This window comes from Octopus bimaculoides, chromosome 19, assembly GCF_046866305.1.
Source record: "Octopus bimaculoides isolate indiv1 chromosome 19, ASM4686630v1, whole genome shotgun sequence".
Lineage (NCBI taxonomy): Eukaryota > Metazoa > Mollusca > Cephalopoda > Octopoda > Octopodidae > Octopus > Octopus bimaculoides.
The window spans coordinates 41,210,660-41,238,159 of NC_142946.1; the positions used below are offsets into that span (position 1 = coordinate 41,210,660).

The following is a 27,500-nucleotide window of genomic DNA, read 5'->3' on the forward strand; positions in this document are numbered from 1 at the left end:
CGGGGCAGTGCTTTGTGTTTCTGAGCCAAATACTTCCTTTCACGTCGTCCCAGTCCACTCAGCTGTAAATGGATAATCTATGAAGGAGTGGTGTCCCGTTCTCGAGGGTTTGTTGTGACGTCGATCACTTAAACGCCTTGAAGACCGGTTGTATGTGTCTTAGGACTGGAAGCATGAAAGCTCAGTACTTGATAAATGATGTAGTAGCGCTACTGTTAACTATAGTATTGACGATTGTTGTTGGTGGCACTGATGGTAGTGGCACTGGGGGTGCTGGAGTTGTTGTTGGTTGGCAGAGATGGTTTTGAAGGTGTTTTTCTATGTTGGTTTTAAGGATGGTTGTGAAGCTGGTGATGATAGTAAGACTGATGGTGTTTAGTCATGGTATATTTGCAGGGATCAGTAACAGTAGTAGCACTGTTGTTGTTTAGCCCCAGGTCAATCCTGATCGAGCAGAAAACCCAAGATCAAAATAATCTCAGCCGCCACCACATCGTCTATTTTCCAATGTACCACATGTTCAGTCATATTATGCTAATGGTGTGTTGTGATATGTGCACGATTTAGCTGCTATTTCTCTAAGGTTGATCCAGCATGGCAGAGGTATTGTAGTTAACTTAGTATTGGCACTGATGATGATGGGTGGTGGTGTTTGATATCATGGTATCGTAATTAGTGAGGGGGTGGGGAGTTAGTTGTTACTTGCGATAGGGTGGTGGTGGTGGTTGTGGCAGCACTAGCAGCTGAAACATACACATTACCTTCCATCTTAGGGAGCAATCACTAAATGACATACCAGTAATATACGGTGGTCAACAGCAGCGATCTAATTTACAACAGCCTTAGAGTTTCTTGGGTGTAAGCAACTACCATAGAAATAGCAGCCAAATGATTTTTTAAACATACGCTACCATGTCTAAAAAGAGGTTGAATATGCTAGATGATATTGTCCAAGATACACAAAACTATGCGATGGTCATGCTTGGAATAGGTGTTCGAAATTACGGAGGAGACGTCTAAGCAAGCACATTGGTATGTCCATTCGTCCTTATGAATAATGTACACTACAACTAATTCGTTGACAGCTATTAAACAACTCTGTATGCGAGTGTGTATGTATATACATTATATATATATATATATATATATATATATATATATATATATATATATAATGTCTAAAAGATATGTATACTTACATATGTTTATGCGTGCGTGCTAGTAATTTATTATGCGTATGTATTTGTGTACGATATATATATATATATTTATAAATATATATATATATATATATATATATATATATATATATATATATATATATATATATATATAGATAGATAGATATATATGTTCACACATATACATGAGTGTGATCGTGTAACTTATGCATACATTTTGTGGGTGCGTGAGAAAAATGCGTGGTATGTAGTCGATTAAGTGTGTGTAGATAAATATATATGCATGTAGCTACATCTGTGCGTATATACAAGTCATCACCCGACAGCACCTCATTAGCATCAACATTAAAAACAGCATTACTTGAAGGTCATCAATAGAAAACACAGTAAGCAGTTTTGGCTTATTTTATTTTTGTATTGGTTTTGTCATTGAGATTGCGGCCATTTTGACTAAGGATGTATTTTTGTAATGTTTTATTAGATGTAATATATGGTTTTGATGGCATTTGTGTTGGCGTAAATGCCTATATTCATATCTAGTTTCTATGTAGCTATATGTCTCCTTATGTAACCCATGTCATTTTTCTTCCTTTCTTTCCATTTGTCTCTCTTTCCCTCTTTATATGTGTAATATACACTATACACACATATACACGCACATACACACATACTCTTCCCCCTCCCTCTCTCTCTCTTTTTCTGTATTTCTCTCTCTCTCTCTTTCTTTCTCTCTCTTTCTTTCTCTCTCTCTCTCTCTCTCTCTCTCTCTCTCTCTCTCTCTCTCTCTCTCTCTCTCTCACACACACAGTTTTAATAAACTGTCCGGTCTTGACTCCACTTCTGCGGATACTTTGACAACGTTTTGACTCGAATCGAAAATTCTGGTTGCATAATATCGTAACTTCATGCATGTATGATATTTTCTGTCAGAAATACATTTCCAAAACTGTCGTATGTGGGACTTACTACAGTTTTGAAAAATGCTAAGCCGTTGTACCATTTTAAAGTTTTGATATCTTGGCCTCTGAAGCAGCTGGAGATACGGTGGTTTGACCAAAAGAACCGGCTATTGCAAACAAAATTAAATATTAAAACAAAAATGCATTTGGCCAGATTTGTACATGCAGTTTAACATAGTAGTAACGAATTGTCTTTTAAAGCGGTGAACTGGCAGAATCGTCAGTGTGTCGTACAAACTGCTTAGCAGCATTTAATCCTTCTTTACGTTCTCAGTTCAAATTCCGGCGGGGTCGACTTCGCCTTTTATACTTTTCATGTCGGTAACATAAGTATTAGTTGAACACTGGATTCGATCAATTCAATTTAACTCTCCAAAAACTGCTGGCTTTGTGCCAAAAATTGAAACCAATGTAATTGTGTTATTTATAATTTTAAGTGGACAGTTGTTGACTCACACCACCATTACTCAACGTTTTATAGTTAGGAAAGCAGCTGTCAAAGCGACGTCTGTGATTAAGTCTTCTGAGACGAAGTCAGTGGATATGTGTGACAGATGAGACTTGTGTTTTCTTTCCTCCGCTATTTTGAATAATGGCAGTATAAGAACGTGAGTCGCTTAATATTAACAAAACTGATATTTATGTTAATTTAGCAACAAGTCAACTGAAACTCTATACGACAAACTTTCACTTTATTGTGTCATTTAGATATTTTATTAAGCTTTCAAACAAAGTTCGTATTCTTCTGGTGTCAATCTAAATTTGTTTTCCACCGCGGTCGGCGAAATATATGCCACATTGATGCGAGAAGTAATTTCAAATCAACATCGGTATATCTACAAAAATGTCTAGGTTGAGACGGGGGCAATGTTACTACAAAGTAAGCAATTCGGCGTTTTGAAGTGTAAATACGACAGCCTGCTCTACGAGGAGGATCTTGTGGACTTATGATCAGATTTTAAGAAGCATTCTGTAGATAGTTTGTCACGCTATTTTATGTCGTGTGATACAGTCGTGATATGAACCACGCTATTTAGTACGTTCTCACCTGTATATTTTTGGCTTATTCTCTTTGTTTTCATACATTATATCGTTTTAAACCAAAATATTAGTGTAAAACTACAATATATGTTTTTGTTTATTCATAGCATGAATGAATGCGTCCTCGTAACAATAATACAAAGACTCTTTAATTGAAGAAATGTTATTTTGTTTAGTAACCTTTTTTACTGAAGTGTCACCTGGATGTTTACATATTTTAGTTTCAGCTGAATACTTATAGGTATGTTTTATAGCTTGATAATCTTAATTCCTTTGATTACATGTGGAGTATAGGGCGCCAACAAGAGACCTCCGTCTGTCTCGATTTTTAGCAGTTGATAGTATTTGTTCTCAAGTGCAACAGCCAACCCTTGCTTTAGTTTTTGTGGACATTCTCCATATTGCTTTTGGTCTTCCATGCTTCTCATTTTCCTTCGGGTGTCCATCGGAGGCCTTGCTTTGTAAAACTGAAAGCAGATTTCCGTTGAGTGTGTCCTTTTGGTCTGGGTCTTAATAGGCCCCTGGTTCAACTGTACCCTCAAAGCTTTGTTTGTGAATTTGTCATGCCATCTCACCTGAGGGGTTCCCCCGGGGACATCTTTTCACAAATGTTTGGAGCTTGACGCACGGAAATATATTCCTTCAAAATCCACATACGGTCTCGCTGCGTTTTACTTATGAAGCATGGGTCAAAGGTTCGCCATCACTGTACTAAATACCTTCATGTATGTGTGGGCAAAACGAAAACCCAGGATAGTCACTACTCGAAAATATTTGAACATAAGGTGTGCCTGTTCAGTGGATCAAAGGCACAGCTAAAACCAGGCAACAACAACAACAACAAAGAGCGTTTAATGTACGACAAACAAGACAAACAATAGCATTTATGTGAACCGGAACAAAAGAAACTGCCAAACAAACAAAACAGCAATAGTCACACGTAATCGTTCTCTCATGCTCTACTTCACAATAAATATTTAACAATTATGGATAGTTAGGTTCCCACGATTTTCTTAGTATCGTTTGTGCTTTATCATTCGTTCTCTATCTGTGTCTGGCTATTGCTCTCCTGCACCCTCTATCACCCCTATCTTTATATATATATATTACACACACACACACACACACACACACACACACACACACACACACACACACACACACACACACACACACACACACACACACACACACATTTAGTGATATATTAAAAAAGTTCGGTAACCAGTATCATTGATAACGTCACCAATATATACACATAGGCAAGCATCAACTTACACGCACACACACACACACACACACACACAGATTTTCACATTTCTAGTGATATATTAAGATAAAAGCAGTAAAAAAACATGGAAAAACTAAAATGTCACCAAATATATCTTCTCTACATAAATATGTGCGCATCATATGCATGCATGTATGAATATATATATATATGTATGTATAAATCAAATCAATACACATATATTTACTTACCTCCATTTATATATACACAGGGACAGCTAAAAACAGATATAAATATATAGATATATCAATAACAGTGCACTCTTGAGCGGGAACAATATTGTACATAGCTGAAAATATTTTGAGAATATGAAGATTCTACTATAATTGTGTATGTATACTTAAATACACATACGTATTTATATCACTACAGAAATGAATATGTATAAATATAAGCATTCAAATGCATGTATACACACACACAAACACACACACACACATGTGTGTGTGTATGTGTATATATATATAAAATATATACATATATGCACAAACATTATATTTAATTATACTCACATACATGGTATTTGTGCTTGTATATACATGTGTATACTTACACAAAGGCAGGCACATATATCACTAAACAGGTAAATATACGTGTGTGTGTATATATATATATATGTATATATACATATATACACACACACGCACGCATGCGCAGATAGAACCACTGTATTACTTATATAGACAAACACAGGTATGTGTGTGTGTGTGGTGATAAGTTTATACAGTAGTGCGAACATGAATATGAAGTAAAAAGATGAAATCAATAACTATATATATATACATATATATATATATATATATATATATATATATATCCTCTACACGTGCACTTATAATATACACACACCCATATACTGTCTTATCGATTTGATCTTCTATTTCATATTCATCTTAACACTACCGTATAACCATCTTCAGAGCACACCTTTTCCTCCCCTACACACTCTCTCACACACACACACGCACACTATACAACCTGCGAAGGTTTTTCAACGACAACCTACTCTCTCTCTCCCCGCTGTTTTCACCAACAACCTTTCCTCCTATCATCAATCGGTTGTGTGTCCTCTAACATCCCTAACACTGTTACAACTAACTCTTCTTATTCGCAAATCTCCTCCACCTGTAACATTAACCTCCGCCGCAACAGCCACCACCACCACCACCACCACCAAGCCCTAGTTGTTTCTTACTATCTTCTTTTATCTGTCTCTACGATCATACTTCCACAGTTTTCCTCTATAGCACATAGCCTTTGGTTCTGTTTCCATATTTGCTGTCATTTCATGCCGCGCTATTGATTACATTATTGGGAATTGGAGAGGTGGGTGATTTTTGAGGGTGGGCGGGGAAGAAATGATGACGGGTTGCGGGGATGGAGGGTTATAAGAATATTCTAAAACTGGGAGAAGCCCTTCATATTACAAATTGCTTGGAATCAGCAGAGATATATATCAGTGCTAAGCATAAAATTATTTACATGTGTATGCTTATATATTTGACAAGGTAACATAGGTGTGTATAGAACCGTAATAATAGTGTCAACTTGCGTATATTGAGTTGTGTGAGTGTGTGTGTGTGTGTGTGTGTGTGTGTGTGTGTGTGTGTGTGTGTGTTGATATCATTGTTTAATTTTGTGAAGATAAGAGTGTGTTGAGTATAATGGTTCGTTTTTGCGAAACTTGTGAGATATTTCCCTCCAGTTATAAAGTTAAATGTGTGTTTATGGGTAAGGGCACAGTTCTCTATCTCTTTCTCTCTCTCTTTCTCTCTCTCTTCTCTCTCTCTCTCTCTCTCTCTCTCTCTCTCTTTCTCTCTCTCTCTCTCTCTCTTTCTCTCTTCTCTCTCTCTCTCTCTCTCTCTCTATCTCTCTCTCTCCCGCTCTGTCTTTCTCCCTGTTTCTCTCTCAATCTCTTTATAGATATGTATATATTGTGTTGCTGCCATACATGAATAAGTATATTTAAATACATATTCATAAACGTATCAATGTGTATGTGAATGCCAATCTCCCTATCCCTCACTGTATATAGGTGTATGTATGTATAAATCGGGGTGTTAGCGTTCGTGTGTGTCTGTATGTAATTTTTTTATTTGTATATTTGCACAAAGAACATTGTTCTGCAATCATGTCTCTTAGTCTTTTATTATTCTCTAGAATCGCCACCACAATGAATTTGAATGTCACCTACGTAGCTCTCAGGATAAATATTACGATTATCCTTTCAAATCAGAACAGCAGTAGTAAAAACTAATAACATACTACTACTACTACTACTAATAATAATAATAATAATTCTATCTAAATTTGGTACAAGGCCATGAAATTTTAACAATAACCATAACAATGATAATGAATATTCTTTCTAAATCTGGTAGAAGGCTAGCAATTTTTAGAAGGAAACGGAAGTCGATTATTTCGACCCCTGTTCTTCTCCTTTTGACTCCGAAAAGATCGACGCACTAACAATTCTGCCATCACGCCGCCTTTATTTTTGTGATTAAGTGAATTTAATTTATATCCTGGAGAAATCTGAAAGCTTGGCTCACGATCATAAAATAGGAGCGGAGATATCTCCTCTTCCTCATTCTCCATCAAACGTTTTTAATTATTTATTTATATATTTTTCCACTGGTTCTGTTCTCATGATTTTGTTTTTTTTCTTTTTACTTGATTTCAGTGAATCTGCTTCGCTCTTGAATCTCCGTTCGGTTCCCATCCTCATATATTGACGAGGTGATGCTGTTATATCGGACTTGTATGCCGGTGTTGTGATCGCATTTCTTTGGTTTCACCCCTTTATGGCTGGTAGAGCGATGTTGATGCCCCGTGGTTTACTCCTGATAATAGAAACAGGATAATATTACTTACCAATTCGCAAGTTGCTCTTGCTTGTAGCAAAGGGCTGACAAGCTCCATGATTTGTTCTTGTTAGTTTCCGTCCTTAGACTTTCTGCTCAAAAAGTTCTTAAATGGATTTTTCTCATACATATGTTGAAGCTGCGTCGTTTACCTCGAACAATGTATGCTGTAAAGTCTTTCTCACCGTACATCTCCTGGACCCAGTTATGGGATTGTGTAGTTACCTTGTGCAGTCGTATGGCTTAGTATATCTATTGTTAATCCAATCAGACCGCTTATCAACAAATACTAATCTTACACTGATCGTCTGCCTATGTTCTGATCGAAGGTTACTACCAGCCAGAGGTTTACATCGTCGACGATGTCCTTGACGGTGAATCTTGTGACCGGCTTATAGACACGTGTATCACATGATTTGCACCTGTGATTGTCACACTGCTCTCGTTTTAACGATAACTGGTCTGGTGTGGAATGGCCTCCCATTACCAATGGCTTTCACTTAAAACTCTGTTAGGGATATCTATAACTCTTGCCTGAGTTGAACAAGAAAGTATACTGTCTCTTTGACAAGGGACAGTTAAATTACTTTCTTTCTCTCCGATGGATTGTCTTGTGTACAAAAAGCCGACAAAATGTTGCATATAAATGTTTTCATTTGAAGAAAGGATAGCGCTCCTTTTCCATATTTAAATTTGCCTTAACGTGGGAAAATATATAAAGTTGTTAAGATTTCCGCTCGGCATAATGTTAAAATGAATGCATTTCTTTTCATTTCAAGGAGTCTATTTATATTTTGTGCTGTAATTTAAAATAATCCTCTTTATTGTTTTCTCTGTGTGAATGTGCTATTTTAGCACATTTTTCAGTTTTATTCTTGTTGTCGCAACCTCGAATATTTATATTTTCATGTGGAGGTGTTGCTAAAGAGCTCATTTCTCTTTTTGCTTTGTTTCTATCAATTTTTTTAACCCTTGTAAGGGGAGACTCCAAACATTAGAAAGTTATCTTTACAATAGATGGGTCTTTTACAGAAAGAACTCTGATTCAACCGATGAAATCTATTTTCTTCGGAGACGAGTTGAAATAACTATCACATTTGTCCACAGCAAATGATGATGATGATAACGATTTCAAATTGCTGGCACAAGGCCCACAATTTAGAGGGTAAGTCCATTACGTCGACCCCAATGTTCAACTGGCACTAATTTTATTAAAGCCGAAAGGATGAAAGGCAAAATCGACCCCGGCGGAATTTGAACTCAGAACGTAGTGACGGGCGAAGTGCCGCTATTTGATTGGTACTTCATTTATCGACTCCGAACGGATGAAAGGCAAAGTCTGCCGCAGCGAAATAATAATAATAATAATAATAATTGCTGTTGTTGTTAAGGCGGCGAGCTGGCAGAATCGTTAGCACGCCGGGCGAAATGCTTAGCGGTATTTCGTCTGCCGTTACGTTCTGAGTTCAAATTCCGCCGAGGTCGACTTTGCCTTTCATCCTTTCGGGGTCGATAAATTAAGTACCAATTACGCACTGGGGTCGATGTAATTGACTTAATCCGTTCGTCTGTTCTTGTTTGTTCCCTCTATGTTTAGCCCCTTGTGGGCAATAACGAAATAGGTATTTTGTCTGTTGCTACGTTCTGAGTTCAAATTCCGCCCAGGTTGACTTTGCCTTTTATCCTTTCAGGGTCGATAAATTAAGTACCAGTGAAACACTGGAGCTGATGTAATCGACTATAACCACCCTCCCCCAAATTTCAGGCCTTGTGCCTATAGTAGAAAGGATTATTAAGGCGGTGAGCTGGCAGAATCGTTAGCACGCCGGGAGAAATGCTTAGCGGTATTTCGTCCGTCCTTCTATTTTGAGTTCAGATTCCACTGAGGTTGACTTTACTTTTCATCCCTTCGGGATCGATAAATTAAGTACCAGTGAAATACTCGGTTCGATGTAATCGACTTAATCCCTTCCTCCAAACTTGAGGCCTTGTGCTTCCAGTAGAAAGAATTATTATTGTATGTAACTTCGTCGAGAAGCAGCCAATAACATCTCAATTCTAATACTGTTTGAATTATTCAGCTCCGAAGCATCTTCCGTTTCAACCCCACCCTCCGCTCTTCCTTTTCCGGAATTCATTGTCACAGTTATATTTCGATGATTCTATTTTTCTGTTTTCTGATAAAAACATGTTCGCCATTTATAATTTCCCTATCAATGAATACATTTTACTCTCCCCTTTTATCTTTTCCTCCTTCTTCTCCCCTTTTGGTATTCCTTTTCCTTATACGGTTGTCATTATTAACGCTATTTTTTTGTGTCTCTTTATCCTTCTTCTTGCAGATCCTTTTTCCCTATATCCTTCCTGCTTTTCTCCTCCGTACCACCGTACCATTTCTTGCCAGCTAATATTATATCCGCTCATTTTTTTTCTTTTACCGACTGTGTTGCTTGTTTTTGTTTTTTTCTTTTTTACTTTCGTGTTTTCGTGCGTTGCGTATATTTATTTATTGATTTACATTTTTATTCATTTTAATATATATTTCGGTGTGGTAGTTTGCAAAATTTTTTCTTCGAAAATCCATCTTCGCTAATTTTTCTTTCCAGTTTCTTTTTTTTTTCCTTTTCAAGGTGTTATTTTATTTAATTATTTATCAGTTTTTGGTGTCACATCAATATTTCCTTTCAATATGGCGGATGCTTCGGCAAAGGGTTGCAAGGCGAACAGATAAAATATCGCAGGAGAATAACTATTAAAATAAATACATCTGCAGAGAGATATTTTAATGACAGAAAGAGTAGTGGAATACTAGAAGGCATGTGGGTTAATATATCAGCTGGAATGACAGAAAAAGCAGACGATTGTTCAAAAATATGCTTCACGTTATTCTGTTCATTCTACCCTTACTTACTGTAGTCGAGTTGTATACCATAAGGTGTGAATTTCCCATTTTTTCATTATCTGATAACATTTCAAGTGTTTACAGCACATCTTCCTAAAAATGTGATTTTTTCTTAAGGTAACAAGTTATTATTTTAAGTAATTCTTTACTGTTCATTGATGTCTGGTAACAATAAAAAGCATCCCAGAACATTTCACGTTAACCCCATACTCCATTCGCACTCTGCTGGAATTCATTGTCTGAGTCTCATTTTGGACTTCTGTATTTCTTGTATAGCTTATTCTGCTCTCAGAGTCTTCCCCAACTATAGAAGAATATTTTTTTGTTCTCCTTATCCACCGCCCTGGACTCTTTTAGCTCATTTATCGACATCGATAGAATAAAAGGCATGAGTGACTGCGAAGAAATTTCACGACAAAGCCGAGACATTCGAAAAAAAAAAATGAACGTTGTTATTCGATTTGTTGATCTCGAAGACTCTATCAGTTAACCGCCTTTTGGTTGTTTACGAAAATTGTCTTTTTTTGATCATTCCAAAAATACTTCGTTAAATCTTTCAAAGAACATGTTTTAACTCTGTTAAAACGGGATTAACTTAATGTTTCCATATTAATAACGTCTATTTATTTATATTTAAAATAATATTCCTGTTTCTTTGTTTGTATGTATGTATGTATGTTCACACACACGATGAGCTTCCATACAATGGAGAATTTACTCACAAGGTACCAGTCAGCTTGAAGCTACAAAAGACACTTGCCCAAGGCACAGCAGAGTAGCACTGAACGGAAAACCATGTGTTTGTATAGCTAGTTTCGTACCCTCGCAGCCATGCCTCTTTGTGTGTGTGTGTAAACGCATATACACTTGCACTTCCTTTATTATTACGGGAAATTCCATATAGGATATGCATCACAGAGGATGTCTTTAAACAAAAAAACATACCGAACGAAGAGTTATCCATCATACTTTCTAGTGACACCACACAAAATATTAGCCATTGGCAAGCAGACAGTTTCTTTATTCATCCACAAGATATTGATTTATTGTTAACAGTTTGAATTCATTAAAAACGTTAACATTAACTTCCTTATTTCCTTAAGGTTAATTTGTCATCAATCCACGTGAGATGCTCCATTGATTACTTCTTGCTCAAGGTGCAGCTTATGAGTTGCAGTAGATCGAAACAGTCAATTTTTCGGTGATTTCCCTCTGGTTCACTACAATCTTATCGAAATGATATTACCCAATTTACGAAAACTTCTGGATTTTTTTTCTACATTATTTGTTTTATTTATATATTTATATTTTGTACAAATGAGATGCTTTGGCTTTATTTGCTACAACACTAGAATAATAGGAATAAGCAAAGCCCTGGATTGTCGTTCACCGAATCATATTAAATAGTGAGATGCGAAATGTTTCGGCCTCTACAATAACTCAGTTCCCATATCTCCAAACACATACACAGATGGACGTTTGTGTTAAATAACTTTGTGTATGGGTGTGCGTGTGTGCATATGTAGATACATATGTGTGTGTATGTGTTTATATGTGTGTGTATGTTTATATGTGTGTGTATGTGTTTATATGTGTGTATGTATATGTATACGTGTATGTATGTATGTATGTATGTGTGTATGTAATATGTGTATGTATATATATCAGTGCGTGTATGTACGTATATTGTGTGTTTGTATGTATATGTATATATTAGTGTGCGTGTCTGTATGTATGAGTATATGTATGTATGTATGTGCATATAGATATGAGTGTGTGTGTACACATACATACATGCGCGAACTATTACTCCATATGTGCATTAATACCGAAACATATATTAATCGGATAAAAACGTGAAGGAAAGAGAATACCTCCGCACACACGTATCTATTGACACCCGGGTACGCTCACTGCTTCTAACTCTGTCAATCTCTCTCCCTTATGAACACACATTAATATCATCCTATATATAAAAAGGGTTTAGGAGGAAACTAAAGGATTACTCAATCATTGTTACTATAGTACATCTTTCATACACTTTGATTTCTACAATCTTTTCCTTGCAATACTCACACACACACACACACACACGCTTATGGATTGTTTACAAATTTCGTTATTCACAATTCCTTTTTTACGTTCAAGTTAATCTGTCTATTTGTATCCAACTTGTTATAATTAGGAGGATTATAGGATTCCATCCCGTTTTAATGAATTTAATGCATTAATACCTGTGATTCTAGATAATCTCTTTTTCTTTTTTTGGGGGGGTTTTTCAGAAGACGGAATGGTCATTACTGGAACGGTGTATAGACATTAACAAAAGTTAAACAAGAAGAGACAACAGCATAGTGAATATTCTAGGACGATTGCGTGAACAGAAAATGCCAATATGTACCGAGTAGCCTAGTTCGAAATCAAAATGAAGTCGGTGTCTTGGGGGAAAACAAATCTTGTTTCATTAGTTCTTTCGCAACAATTAATCGCCATATCTTAGATAAACGTAATCACGAGTTCTTAAAAATTTAAATAATGAATGATTTTGTTCAAAAGAATATTGCGATATACAAATCAGAATGTCATTGTTTCTGTTTTATTTCAAAAATTACCAGCGGGCAGACAACGAGGAGAGAAATAATTCGTAAAAATTCAGTCGGTATTTTGTGTGTCACTGCATTTGTTTCACTTCCGTGATCTCTGCATATCTTACACTATAACATCCACTGTCTCCATCAATCTGCCCTAGTATATTTGTGCACAGATTAAGGTATCACCAAATGTTCATTAAAACCATCAAATCCTAGCTTTGTACCAAAAGCTAATATAAATTTTCTTGATCACATTCACACTTGGAGACATAGAAACATACTAAACACTCTCTTGAAACTGTAATCTAAACAAACGGCTTTCATTATTTTCTCTAGTAATAGGAGTGTCCTTTCCATTATCTTATTTTGTTTTCAGCTATTTTAGTGAGTTTTTAATTAGTGAAGCCTAAATGTACGGAACCAATTTTCAATATATTTACATAGAATAACACAATTATTGCATTATCATTCTTGTTGTTATTGTTAATATTGTTATTAGTTGAAAATTATTCTCGATATTAATATCTTGTTTGTTATTTTCTTTGTTTTTTTTTGTTATAATTTATTTCACTATACTTATTTATTTTTATTTATTTCAGTATGTTTATATATTTCTCGTTCATTTTCCATTTCGTATTTTTATTGTTTTTTTTTTCTTTTTTTTAAAGAAATCTTTCTTATCATGTTTCTTAATATTTTTATATCTTATTGTGCTTTTCGTATTTTGATATTTTTCGTAATTGTTACAGTAGTTGTGGTTGCTCTTATCTTCTTTATTATTTTTATTAATTATCATCAATAAATTTTTTCCTCTTTGTAATTGCACCAAGGAAATGCAGGAATAATAGCAATTATTGTGTTGTTGTTCTTGTTAATGTTGTTGCTTTGGGTGGGAGTGATCGAGAGAAGGGGTGAAATATTTTTATGTGGTGGTAGAGTGAGGTTTGTCAGGTGGTGGCGTCGGACACAGAAATATTAGATGAAACCCGGACCAATATGGTCGCGATGAACAGCATTCAAACCGTGACCTCTTCGTTTTAATATCAGCTGTCCCTGGCCTTACATTTTCTAATGTGTTCTATATTTTATGAATAGTGGACTCTGATTTAAGTGTAGATTATGTTTGAGGGAGTCGTTGATTTCGTTGCAGCGACGGCAGTAAAAGCTGTTGTGGATGTACTGGCGATTGCTGGTGATAGTAGTAGGAAGCAGTGATACGGGTAGTAGTGTTTAACCGTTACTTGTGTTACAACTCAATTTACGTTGCAACAGAAAACGTGAACTGAGATAAAATATTTTACTAATCGAAAGTAAATCAATTAATATTTTCCTGTCATAATTAAGAAGTTGAGAAAACGTAAAACCTTAATTAGAAATGGAAATGTGGATGCAGTTACCAGGGAGGAAATTAAAATAAAACAAAACTAGAAAAACGAAAACATATCTTGTAATATTGATTTATTTTCATTTGGCATGGGTCCCCTATATAGAAGCATGAAAACATGACATCCAGGCGTTTCCAAAACAAACAAAACAAAAGTAATAATGTGGTTAAATTGAGAGAAATTCGAATGCTTTCAATGAAAAGGGAGAGCAAAATATAAAGCTATGAATAAAATAATCATCATTTTTAAACTTGGCTCTAATGCCCTATATAGAATTAGGAATTGCTGATTCCGTGATTGTTTTTCTAAAGAGATTAGTAAGATAGTTAAACGGTAATGCTTTCAAATGGATGGAACCCCGAGGAACAAAGACAAGAGAAAGAAAACTATCATTTTCAACAATATAGGCGAGAACAAATGGCACCAGGAATATTCTGCAAACCAAATACAGATATTGTGAGTCTCTAGTAATACATTGGGTTGCGAAAGTTCGATTAACCAAGATTATTTATACAATTATTAAATAAATGTTCGTTAGTGGGTTTGAAATCTCAAAATAACGAGTGGTAACACCCTAAGGTCTATTAGTAAAAACTTTTGAAAACTATATATTATGCAGTTTGAGAGTGGTTCATGTATTTGAAACCAACTGGTGACTGCAAAAGACATATTTCGGTTTTGCTTGACCTTGTCAGCGAGGCATATTCTACTCAGATATCAACAGTAAAAGAAATCTATATAGAAACTCTAGATCCACATCAACGCTATCTCATTGCTTGCTATTTTCACATTTTAGTCTTCCAAAATGTAATCAAGTCTTATCTTGATAGCTGTTTCACATAATCGATGGCCAATGCTCTAGCTATGCATATTAGGTAATTAAGCGAAATAAGATTTTAGGTGTATGAACAAGCATGCATTTTGAAAGATCAGTGGTGCAAAGTCACTGTACCTGTTCATACCCCTACAATGTGACTGGACTTCATTACAAGTTATTCATGGTTATAGCAGCAGTTATCGATTATCTGAAACAACTGTAAGCATAATAGTTGAATACATAATATAAATGCGTCCACGACTTTCCAAATAAATACGTTCCTTATGCTTATTGTTTGTCTGTCTTATTGCCCTCTCTGTCTGTCGTACTCTCTCTCTTTCACTCTGTCTCGCTCTCTGTCTTTCTCTCTCTCTCTCTCTGCTATTTTTCCAGCTCTAGCTTAGTTAGTGAACATTGTTTCCGCTTACTTTGTCACGACTGCTGTTGTTGTTGCTGTTCAGAATTTTATTTGTGAACCACGTACAACAGTAGTATTATCCATACAATAAATCGTTATCCGTTTGCACATATTTCCTACAGTTTTACAATATATGATTTCAGAGTTAACCTCTTAAATAAGAATTTATTTGTATTCATCGATAGCGCATCTACAACTTCATTGACATTAAGTACACGCCGGTTTGTCACAGAGCCGGGGGCTGAGAAGTGTAGGAAGAGATACTTTGGGAAAATAGCTCACAATTGACAAACGGCATTAGTAAAGGAGATGGACAAGTAATCCCCTCATTATCTCTTCTCACACAACTGAGTCCATTTATACACCGTCTCCCAACACTACGACTACGTATTCTAAGAAGTGTGTGTGTGTGTGTGTGTGTGTGTGTGTGCGTGTGCGTGCGTGCGTGTGCGCATGTGTATGTGTGTGCGTAATATATATATATATATATATATATATATATATATATATAGACTTATATATTTTACCCTCTTGGGAATACACAGCAGCCACAATAGTTAGGCGTCGTCATGGAAACCATTATTGTTGCAATAATTCTAAATCTAAATCTCTGTATTTGACAAGACGTCACGTGATATTTTTAGAAAAATAAAAACTAGTTCCAAGATTGGTCTTCGAAAGAGTATTGGTTGTCGTTAGCTTTATTTTTATATTTTAATTTCGGTTCTTATTATTTGTGTTTTTAGAGTTGTTGATTTTGTTATTGTAGTTTTCTTCTTCCTGTTGTTTGTGTTGTTGCTTTAGATGCTGCAGCTATGTTTTTTTTTTCATTTCTTTTGTTTTCTATCTTAGTTTTTACTTCATTATTATTTTCTCATCTGACAATTACAAACAAACGTTAATAAAAAAAGAGAGAGAGAAATAATGCACCTCATACTGCTAACATTCTCTCCAACTGTTTCTTTCACATTCATCTTCTCTCTCTCTCGGTCTCTATCACTCTATTATCTTCTCTCTCGCTCTCCCTCTCTCTGTACACTATATACGTCACATCTCTACTCTTTTTCTCTCTTTGCATGTAAATGTATGTGTGTGCACAGACTTACATACACAGGTTCAGACACACACACACACATACACGATTCGACACAGTCATGCGTCCACATTCGCATTATATATATATATATATATATATATATATCTATATAATGCACACGCATTTAGCTCTTTAGTTTCTTTTAAATTTAATTAGACTAATTACAGTGAAATAAGACACTTGACTCCTTTGAGATTTTGTGGAACATTATTGCGAAAGCTTCAGAATACATGAAAATAGAAGAAAGCGAATCGGAGACTATGAAGATTCTGTCTACGGGTAATAAATTTTGAGCATTGATAGTGTATATATAGTGTGTGCGTATGAATGATATAAGAATCTGCAGGATCGTTGGAAAGGAGGAGGAATGTTATATCCCGATGGATATAACTTGAACAGTAGAGTTGCAACCGAAGAAACAATAGAACGATAAACCCTGAATGTTACTGTCTCGTGTTGTAGATCTCGTAGCACTAGTTACCCGGTTCCCGTGCCGTATATGTACCCGAGATCAAGTCTTCTTCTCTTAACGGGATGCCATTTTGTTGCAGGATCACTCATTTACAGCTGCGTGGGCTGGACAAACTTGAAATGAAGCGTTTTGCAAGTACATCAGGTCTGGGAATCGCGAGAAGATATTTATTTCTGTATTTCCCACAGGGGGCTAAATACGGAGGGGACAAACAAGTACAGACAAAGGGATTCAGTCGATTACATCGACCCAAGTGCCTAACTGGTACTTATTTAATCGACCCCGAAAGGATAAAAAGCAAAGTCTACCTCGGCGGAATTTGAACTCGGAACCTTGAGACGAACGAAATATCGCTAAGCATTTCACCCGGCGTGCTGACGTTTCCGTCAGTGAATTATCGTATAAACGGTTGGACATCACATCCATAAGTGAGGCGTTGACGTTATTCTATGGTGGAATCCGCCTGACAAAGAATATGACACGGCAGGAATACTGAAATAGCAACTTAAAATAGTTGCGGCAGTTCTTCGTCTACTCACTTTCACTGACAAAGTTTGGATTCATGCGAAGCGTTGACTAAAAGACACTTGCTCAAGATGCCAAGCAAGTGCACCAACATCGGTTGCTCATTTTGGAAGGCTGCTATAAAGTGTGATAGTCCTGCTTCCTGCAAAATCTTGTATATTATGTTAACTGTTCCCCTTCTTTTTCTTTTTGTCATCTTTTACTTACTTCAGCCACATGACTGCAGCCATGCTGGGGTGCCGAATTGTAGGTTTTTTTTATTTAATGGGACAAATATACCTATTTTACAGGGATGTAAAGAAACCAACACCGGCTGTCAAGCGTTGGGTGTGGGACAAAAACAATACGCATGTACTTACATATGAGAGCGATAAACTTCCACACAGTTTCCGTTTCCCAAATACACTTACAAGGTATTGTTCGCGGATATTGTAGAAGCCACTTACCTAGGGTGCGTGCAGTGAGGCTGAACGCAAAACCACATGGTCGCAAAGCGAGTTTCTTAGCCGCACAGTCATCGTTGTGCTCTTGCATATTAAAAGAAAACATGTTAGTGTGTTCATTTACCCACAAAACTCAGGTATCCAGAGCGAGTTAGTTGCATGATGTTTATAAGTAAAAATGTGTTCTCATGAACTGAATACAGGAGTTGTAGCGTGCAAGCAGGTTGAAATTAAATAAACCTCCCTCATAAATTTCTTTATGTATATATATATTTTTGTTACGTGTTTTATTTTTTTTATTTTATTTAATAAGAGCCGATCCCCAGCTCAGAAACGATTCTTTTTAATTGGATATTAGACAAAAACCAATTAGGTTGTCATGTTTGTGTATGTATGTATAAATTTAATTTGTTTTAGTGTTCCAAATCGGTCACTAACAAAGAGATGACGCCTTTCTAAAGATATGAAAATAAGTGAGTTACTGTGTGCATTTATGTAGTTGTGACTATTCCTTTCTTACGTGTATGAGTGTGTATGTCTAATTCAAGCATGTGTGTATGTGTGTATGTTTTCTTTTAACTGAGTGGTACATATGCGGAGGCTTGACTGTGTGGTATGAAGATTGGTTCCCAACCACATGGCTCTGCGTTCTGTTACACTGGGTGGCATCTTCGGCAAGAGACTTCTATAGTCTCGGGGCCGACCAAAGCTCTGAGAGTGGAATTGGTAGGTGGAAACTGAAAGAAGCCCGCCGGAAACTGAAAGAAGCATTTTCTTTTGGATCTAATCAATGTCATAATTCTATGTGAAACACATATATATATATATATATATATATATATATATATGTGTGTGTGTGTGTGTGTGTGTGTGTGTGTGTGTGTGTGTGTGTCAGTGTCTTTCTGTTTGTCCCCCACCACCGTTAGACAGTTTTGGTTTGTTTACATCATCGTAACATAGCGGTACGACATAAGAGACCGATAGAATTAGTACTGAAAGTACTAGGGTTTAATTTATTGGACTAAAACTTCAATCCGGTGCCCCAGCATGGCTACAATCAAATGACTGAAACGAGTAAGAGATTAAAAATATGTAATATCGATTTCAGGTTTCGCTGTTCAGTAGATATGTTCTCAGCTGTACAATGCAGCATTCACAGGCCCTTAGGACACACCTCATCCCTCTCTCTCCTGAGATATTTTCAGGGTCGTTGTTGATGTGGACGTTATCAATTGTTGGTATAATTAGTAACGTTCTGCTCTTGATCTCTAAGTCACGCAGCGTTTCATATGTTCAGTTCAACCTTGTTTATATCTGATATATAAGTGATCTGACATCTCATGGGTCGCTCAAATGTTATGTGGTATACTTATCTCTGATTGATCTGCGGTAGGTCAGTGGTCAGTCAAAAATTTTGCTTGTACTACAAAAGTACATCCAAGCAACCATCCACAATGCATACGACAGCTTGAAGTTTCTAAACGACACCCCTTTTCTCATATGTTATATTATTCACTTAACAAAAACCCGTGATAAACGAAGAGGTACCAACATTGGCAATGAAAAGCATTGTGTGATGTTTTCTTATAAACTGCATTCAGTCCTGCTTTTTATATCTAGCGAAGTTTCCTAACACATTCGTAGACATTAAAGTACGCCATCACCATCGCCTGAATTATTCCAGTTCACTTCAAAGATTTGTCATATTCGTCATCAAAGACAGGGAAGACACACAGGTTACATATATCTATATTGAAAGTCTACAAGTAAATATATGTAAAATTACAGGCTAATCTTCTGGAAATGTTTACAAATTTTCATAAATTGATTAATGGCTTGTAATGATAATTTTCTAATTAGTCGTGAGCTTTCTCGTTCTCTAATTAGCACTAACTCATTTAGTTACATAACCGATGTCTTCCAATAATCAGAGGTATGAATCTAAAGTTATAGCCCGGATGGACTACCTGCCGATATTTCTTCAATTTTCGTTAAATATTTAATTTTCTCAATTATCTTTAATAATATGTTAACGTCTGCAATAAAATTGATTTTTATTACTCTGCACACATTCTTTCTGTTTCACATCACTACGTCTAGACTGCAGCATTTATATTTTACAAAGCTTTTCATAGCAACTGTCTACAAGTATTCTTTCATCTTATAAGCGTGTATGCCTTCCACCTCATTGAAAATTTCTAGACATTCAACAAATTTTTCTGCGCACTGCTTTGATCACTGTATCAGGTCTTATACATACGTAGTATATATACACACGTAGTAGTTATATATATATATATATATATATATATATATATATATATATATATATATACATACATACGTAGTATATACATATGAATATATATATATATATATATATATATATATATATATATATATATGTATGCAATGGTTATTTAACAAGGCTACTTTCGGACGCACATACATGTCTAACATGGAATCTATAGCGTTTTATGGTTCTCTGTCGGCATGACTTGTATTATCATTTGGAATAATAGCATAAGTGAAGGGAATTTGCCATGGCGAGCAGTATTTAAAGTGTCGGTCATTTCTTCTTTAGGAATAACTGCTGGGTGGGTGAGCGAAAGACAGAAGTTTTATACTTTCTCTGTATTTATACAACATGCATATTCTTGTAAGGTTTTACACTTATATTTTAATATTCGAATCTAACCTGCTATGTTTCCTGTCCTGTGTCATCTTCAGTATGAAGAAGGGTTCCACCCAAAACGTTGGAAAATCCAATCTCCATAGCAATCTGAATATATTCTTTCTGTTGTTGTATATATATATATATATATATATATATATATATATATATATATATTTATTGTGAGCCTGAGAATTGTATAACTCCCAGATAAACGAACACAGAAATGTTCGGAAATAAGAATCAGAGGAGAACCAATGACGTTTTTCACGGAATCCCACGCGGACGGCAGAAAATATCCGTAGGTTAAAGACGTGGTCTTGTTCGGTTGCATTCATATAACTGTCGCGTCAGATACTCAAGTTTCACGTGCTGCAGTTAAAACGGAGCACGAGTTGATCAATCATTTCCTACCATACGTACACATATACGTGCAGGAGTATGTGTGTGTATTGTATTATGTTGCCATGTTGATGGGTCAATTAGAAGTACTCAATGTTGTAATCCAGGAAAAAAGAAAAAACTCTTTTAGATATCCGAGACAATAAACTTTACGCACATTAACACTGCTTTCTCCAGACGCACACGCAAATTTAGTCGATATAGAAATATAGTTTCTTCTCTCTTTTTAAATACATTCTCGACTTTTTTTCATAAAATCCAATACAAGTTAAAAATTCTGAACTAGTTCGGTATTTTATTATACTTCGATTTTTTTCCTATGCTATATATATATAATACACACACAGACTCACATACATTGAAATCTTGCATGTCATAAGGAGGAAAATATAGAATCGATTTTTCGAATCTCCTGCGGATATCTTACAGTCAAAATCTAAACGTTTTTAAATCAAATATTCACAGCATCGATAAATGCCGTAAAGTGCAAGGTAGCCTGCTGGCGACGAGTGATATACACCGTCAAGGAAACCCAGTTTCGATTCTTGTTGGAGGAAACCTATTTCCAATTTAAAACTTCAAAAGCTGTGTGGGTTTTTTTTTTTTTTTTTAACAAAAAATAACAAAAATGGAATACGAAAAAGTAGTGAGTCAGTAAATTTTTAGTTCTTCTTTCGCTGAAATATGTCCGCTAAATGCAAAACAGCGACGTTGACTGTATTTAAACGGCGGAAATATATAATTTTCAAAGAAGCAATTTTGACAAGTCACGGTGCTTGAAGATATTTAGAACAAATTAGATATTTCGAAGCTCATGACACACAAAAAAGAAAAAAAAAATATTTAATACGATAAAATTTTTTGAGAATCAAAAATAGTAACTGTAAGGAAATTTTCTGGTGCGCATGCGTACGTGTTTAAAGAATATATCATTAAGTGTATGTATGTAAATTGATATATTTGTTACATGTATGTCCATAAGTGGAATATATATTTTAAATACATGTATGCAACTAAAACATATATCACACACACACACACACACACACACACACACACACACACACACACTCATGAAGTACCATTGAAAATTTAGCATTACAGTGTGATTATTGAGTGTCTTTGATAAACTTCATCACATCACCCGACAAGGAAACGTCTAACATAATGCCAAAAGGCCATATCATTGGCCCTTTCCTCACTTGTCTTCACTCCAAATGTTACTTCCAAGATCACCACAAGACAGTATTGAAAAGATGACATGCTCAACTCTACCATGAATAATATAGGTGCGTATTTGTGTGTAATGTATATAAATACATATGCAAACACATTTCTCACCTCATATGTGTATATATATATATAGCACATATGTATGCATGTATATATTACAGATCACCATATACACCCTATATATATATATATATATATATATATAAAGAGGCAGATATTGTTAGAGGAAGCGACAAAGGCTATTGTATCTGTCTGTGAACGTTTGCCTTTATGAGCATGTGTCCGTTTGACGCATATACGCACTTACACAGAGGTAGAGAGAGAGAGAGAGAGAGCTGTGAGGAGAAGAAATAGAGCAATAGTGATCTTTCATTGATCGCTTGTTGAAGGTCCGCAATGGAAAGGACACATTGATGTATTGCCGTCTAAAACTTATCTCTGTTGTTGAAAATTCACGTTGATATACGTAATATATATATATATATATATATATATATATATATATACACGTAATATATATATATATATATATACACGTAATATATATATATATATATTACGTATATATATACGTATATATATATTACGTATATATATATATATATATATATATATATATATATATATATGTGTGCATACACACACACACACACAAATAACTCGTATAAAAAAAAATAATAGCTTTATGAGATCAAAGTTATATGGAGATGTAGATACGATGACAGTTATATTCACCGAAATCGGTGTCTGTTATTAAGATTGGTTCTGGCAGGTTGAAGAAGCCAATTCTCCAACTAACTTCACAGATCTGCTATCTATCAAAGAAGGGAATTGTACAAGGCCACTTGTAAAGTTGCAAACGTTTATTAAGCCGGCACAATGGACAAAGGCGTTACTGTCGATCAATGTTGCAATGATTTTGTTGTTGTTTTTATATTTTTAGAAATAAAATCTTGTAAAAAAAAAACTAAATAGGTTGTAAGACCAAATCTGTGTTTGTGTATGCGCGCGACCATATTCATATTACAAACGTCCATATGCATATGCACACACACGCACATCTTTTACTCACATGTACATATATACACATTTCTGAATTTGTATGTATATATATATATGTGTACAGTTATTCATGTATGTGTATATTTTCTTGTCTGTGTGTGTTTGAGCGTGTAGATATTGATATATAAAAAAATATTTAAGAGATAAAGTGAAAAAAAAATGGAGTAGAATGATATATTGGATGTTATAACGACCAAGAAAAGTAGGATGTACGCAGTAAAGGTGAAAGAGAAGCAGAAAAAATGTGAGAGAAGGTAAAGAAAATATGATTTGGAGACATATTGAACAAAAGGAATGGTAAAGTGAGAGGAACTATAGAAGGAACGACGTTGGGAAGGAAGACTGTAGTAGAGTTAAAAGTAACCACGAATAAAAAAATAAGTGAATATTCATAAAAGTCATTTTTAAATATAAAAAAATGCTCTGAGGAATAATGGAGGTATTAGGTACAAAACATTAATTGTAGGAAAAGAAAGGTTGTGATGGACGGAAAAAAAATGGAAGCTATGAGGAAAGGTTAAAGAAATGAAAGAGATGAGGAAGGGGAGGAGGAAGAAGTGGTTGTGAGAATTGAAATGAAATGAAATGAAGAAAAATAAGAGGATATATTTTTGTTTTTGTTATAGATTTGAAGGTGGGGTTTGAATAAGAGGCGAAAAATAATTGAATAAAAAGATGAATGAAAGGAAAAAGACAGGAAATAAGAGAGCCAAACGGTGAAAGCGAGACAGACAGACAGAAATTTAAAACGTATAAGAAAATCACGGTAAAGATTATGTATGCGTTGCGCTTATAAATATTTGTGTGTTAGTGTACGCCCGCGCATGTATGTATATATATATATATATATATATATATATATATATATATATATACACATACACATATATATATATATATACACATACACATATATATATATATATATATATATACACATACACACATATATATATATATATATATATATACACATACATATATATATATATATATATATATACACATACATATATATATATACATATATGTATGTGTATATATATATATATATATATATATATATATATATATATATATATACACACATACATATATATATATATATACACACACACACACACACACACACACAGCCCTCATTTCTTGTATATTATATATATGTATATATATATATTATGGAGTGTATGTGCATATAATTGCCAGGTATGTGTGTGTGTGTGTGTGTGTGTATAATTTAATTTGGTAACCCCTTGACTGTTAAATAGGTACCATTATGGACAGGTAATACAGAAATAAGCAGCTGAGAAAGTCTTACATAAATGTCACCTTAATCATATATATATATATATATATATATATATATATATATATATATATATATGGCAACTCGATCGCATTAAAAAATATTTAATATTGCGTGCTTTTATGGAATGAACGATGCCGTCTGCAAGATAGTATAAAATGTAAGGACAAAATATTGAAGTACACCAAATGCTTCTATGAGCTGTCAGAACTCATATAATGAAAAACTAGTAAAAGTTTGAAATAAGGAATATACCGTTACGACATTGCCTTTAACCAACTTAAAATATCGAACCTTTTTCACGCTATACAGAAAGAAACTGTACGTCAGCAGCGAGATACGGACATTTTGCTACTTAACGACAAAAAGACCTTAATACAACATACTTTCAATTGTTATACCTTATAGCAAACGAGAGGGAAAAAGAGAGTTTCAGAACCACAAAGATTCGATAGAATTAGTTATTTATATATTGAATATTTGTTGGTTGTTTATGTGTTAAACACTGCTATTACGTGGAATTTGCCAAGTTCTTTCAGCAAACGAAATAGTGTCAAATACCTGAATATTTGTCATTACATGTTAATGTCATCAGGTATTATCGTTAATTCAAAATATTCGAAGATTTCAGACCCCACTTAAGGTTTTATATATATATATATATATATATATATATATATATATATATATATATATATATATATATATATATATAACGTTATCTACCAATGGTTTCAGTCAAAGGGTGATGCCAAGCTGGAGCACCAGCTTTCGGCCTGTTTGGGTTTGTTTTCTGTACTGTTTTTGGTAAAGTAGCGAGTTTGACGGAGATGCTCTTCTTTGTGCTTCTTGCTGCGATGTGGGTTCATCAGGTATTTTAGATAAAAATTTGTTCAGGCGCCATTTGAAAACCTCCACCTCGCAAATCTCTGAGATTGTTTGAAAGAATGTTGAATAGTCGTGGACTCCTGAAACCGAAGTTGTTATAGTGCTTGGTCCATATTCTCGAAGGCGTAACCCTTGGTATTATGCAGTGCTGCCCAGTTTGGTGGCTGGTATGACTTCCAATTCCTAAGTTGAGAGCGAGTTATTCTGGGATCTTTCATATATATATCACAAGTTTTTCACAACTTTTTTCTATGGAGTAGAGCTTTAGTACTTTTATCCTCTCCCAGTAGCTCATCTCTTTCACTGAGTCAATATTCTTGATGTAGGGGCACTGGATTGCTTCAATTTTGACACTCTGCCAGGACCAGAGTGGGGAGCAGGAATCTAGACGATTTAGAAGGAAAGTTCGCCGTAGGAGTAGCATAGTGTCATTCTTCCTGCTACTCGCCAGCTTAGTGTTTCCATCATCATCTTGGTAATATGCACATCGAATGTTATATCATTACTCGTGGGAATTCCCAGGTCACTCACCGATTCTGCCTCTGGGACTGCACCATCCCTCTTTCCTCTTTCCAGTGTATTCCGATTGTAGTCTGTTTGTGGGCTGTTAGTGGAGCTCTTGAAACTTCTCAGCATTGAACTGCATGTTTGCATGTTGTTTTCATCAGCCTATTTGTATATAGAATAAATGTTGTTTTTCGGATTTAGGATATCATCTGGGTCCTTGACAGCCTGTGATACATTTGTACGATCGGCACAGCTGATGAGAGAGGCTATGTGTCTATCTATCTGTTTATTTATCTCTCTCTCTCTCTCAAAAAGATAAGGAGTTATCACATTTCGAACAAATCCTGCGATACAAGAATCTTTACGCGAGAGGAAAATAACATGCATGATAATCGTTCAGTGTGAAATTCTGAGTCACGATGTATTATCATTATCATATTATATCATCCAATATCTAAACATACGTACAACTTACATGTTATATATATATATATATATATATATATATATGTGTGTGTGTGTGTGTGTGTGTGTGCATTTTAAGGTGTGTATAAATGTATTTATAATCATCATCAAACACTGGATTTTATAGCCATCAATATATGAATGTACATACACGTGATTATAACTATCCCTGCAGGAAAAAATTTCTAATATCAACAACCGAAGCGTCCTTGCTGCAGTTTGTTTTCTTTTCAAACTCAGTCATGCATAAAATAATTACTGAAGGCCAGACAGTCATTGACATTTAAGATTCGTTTCATATAAACTATCCGCTGATATATTTTTTAAAACAAGCCAATACAGAATATTTTCCTATTAGATCTGACGACATCTAAACAAAATGTCGGTGTTCACAGGATATCTGTGTTTGAAATGTTTGGATGACAATTTCTTTTTCTATTAAGAGGTCAAATTTAAATAACACATATCAACGAGATAAAGCACGTGATAAAACAAGTATAAGACGGACACCTATGATAATGTCATCCTACCTTTACATGTGTCATTACCTCATTAAATACAATGTTATAACTGCTTAGGAAAATTTCTAATTATATATAATACCATGACATATTCAAATATAAAACACAAACACATCCCATTATGATATAAAATGTGTGCTCTTGTCAGTGTGCGTGTTATACATATAGTCTCTACGTAAACGGGCCCACAACGACGAGAATGTCAAATCGGAGTGTGTAGCGCCAAATTAAACAAATTAATAAAATTGATACGCTCTGTTAGTTTATTTAAGACACGTTGTTCTGCTAGTATTGGCGTTTATATTCATAAACACGCGCACACACGTATGGATGGATATATTTAATATTATAGAGCAGATCCTTCTCATTGTTGGTATTGAGAATTTTCGGTTGATCACGATCCTTCAGGCGATAATTTGAAATGAAAATGAACATTCTTAAATGGTGCTGAACAAAA

The 27,500-nt window shown here is 35.0% G+C and overlaps 1 protein-coding gene across 9 annotated transcripts in view; it reads left to right on the forward strand.

Annotated features, from left to right (window-relative positions):
* LOC106873992 (protocadherin-15-like) overlaps window positions 1–27,500 on the forward strand; it is a 717,162-nt gene that overhangs the window by 44,605 nt on the left and 645,057 nt on the right. For 3 of the 9 annotated variants that reach the window (XM_089337512.1, XM_089337508.1, XM_089337511.1), the window contains exon 1: window positions 1,479–1,567. The exons of 5 other annotated variants lie outside the window; for them this stretch is intronic. The gene's annotated coding sequence lies outside the window, so the exon portion shown is untranslated. Of the gene's footprint in view, window positions 1–1,478; window positions 1,568–27,500 lie in introns of those variants that run through there. One more of the 9 variants, XM_089337515.1, reaches the window with a different exon arrangement.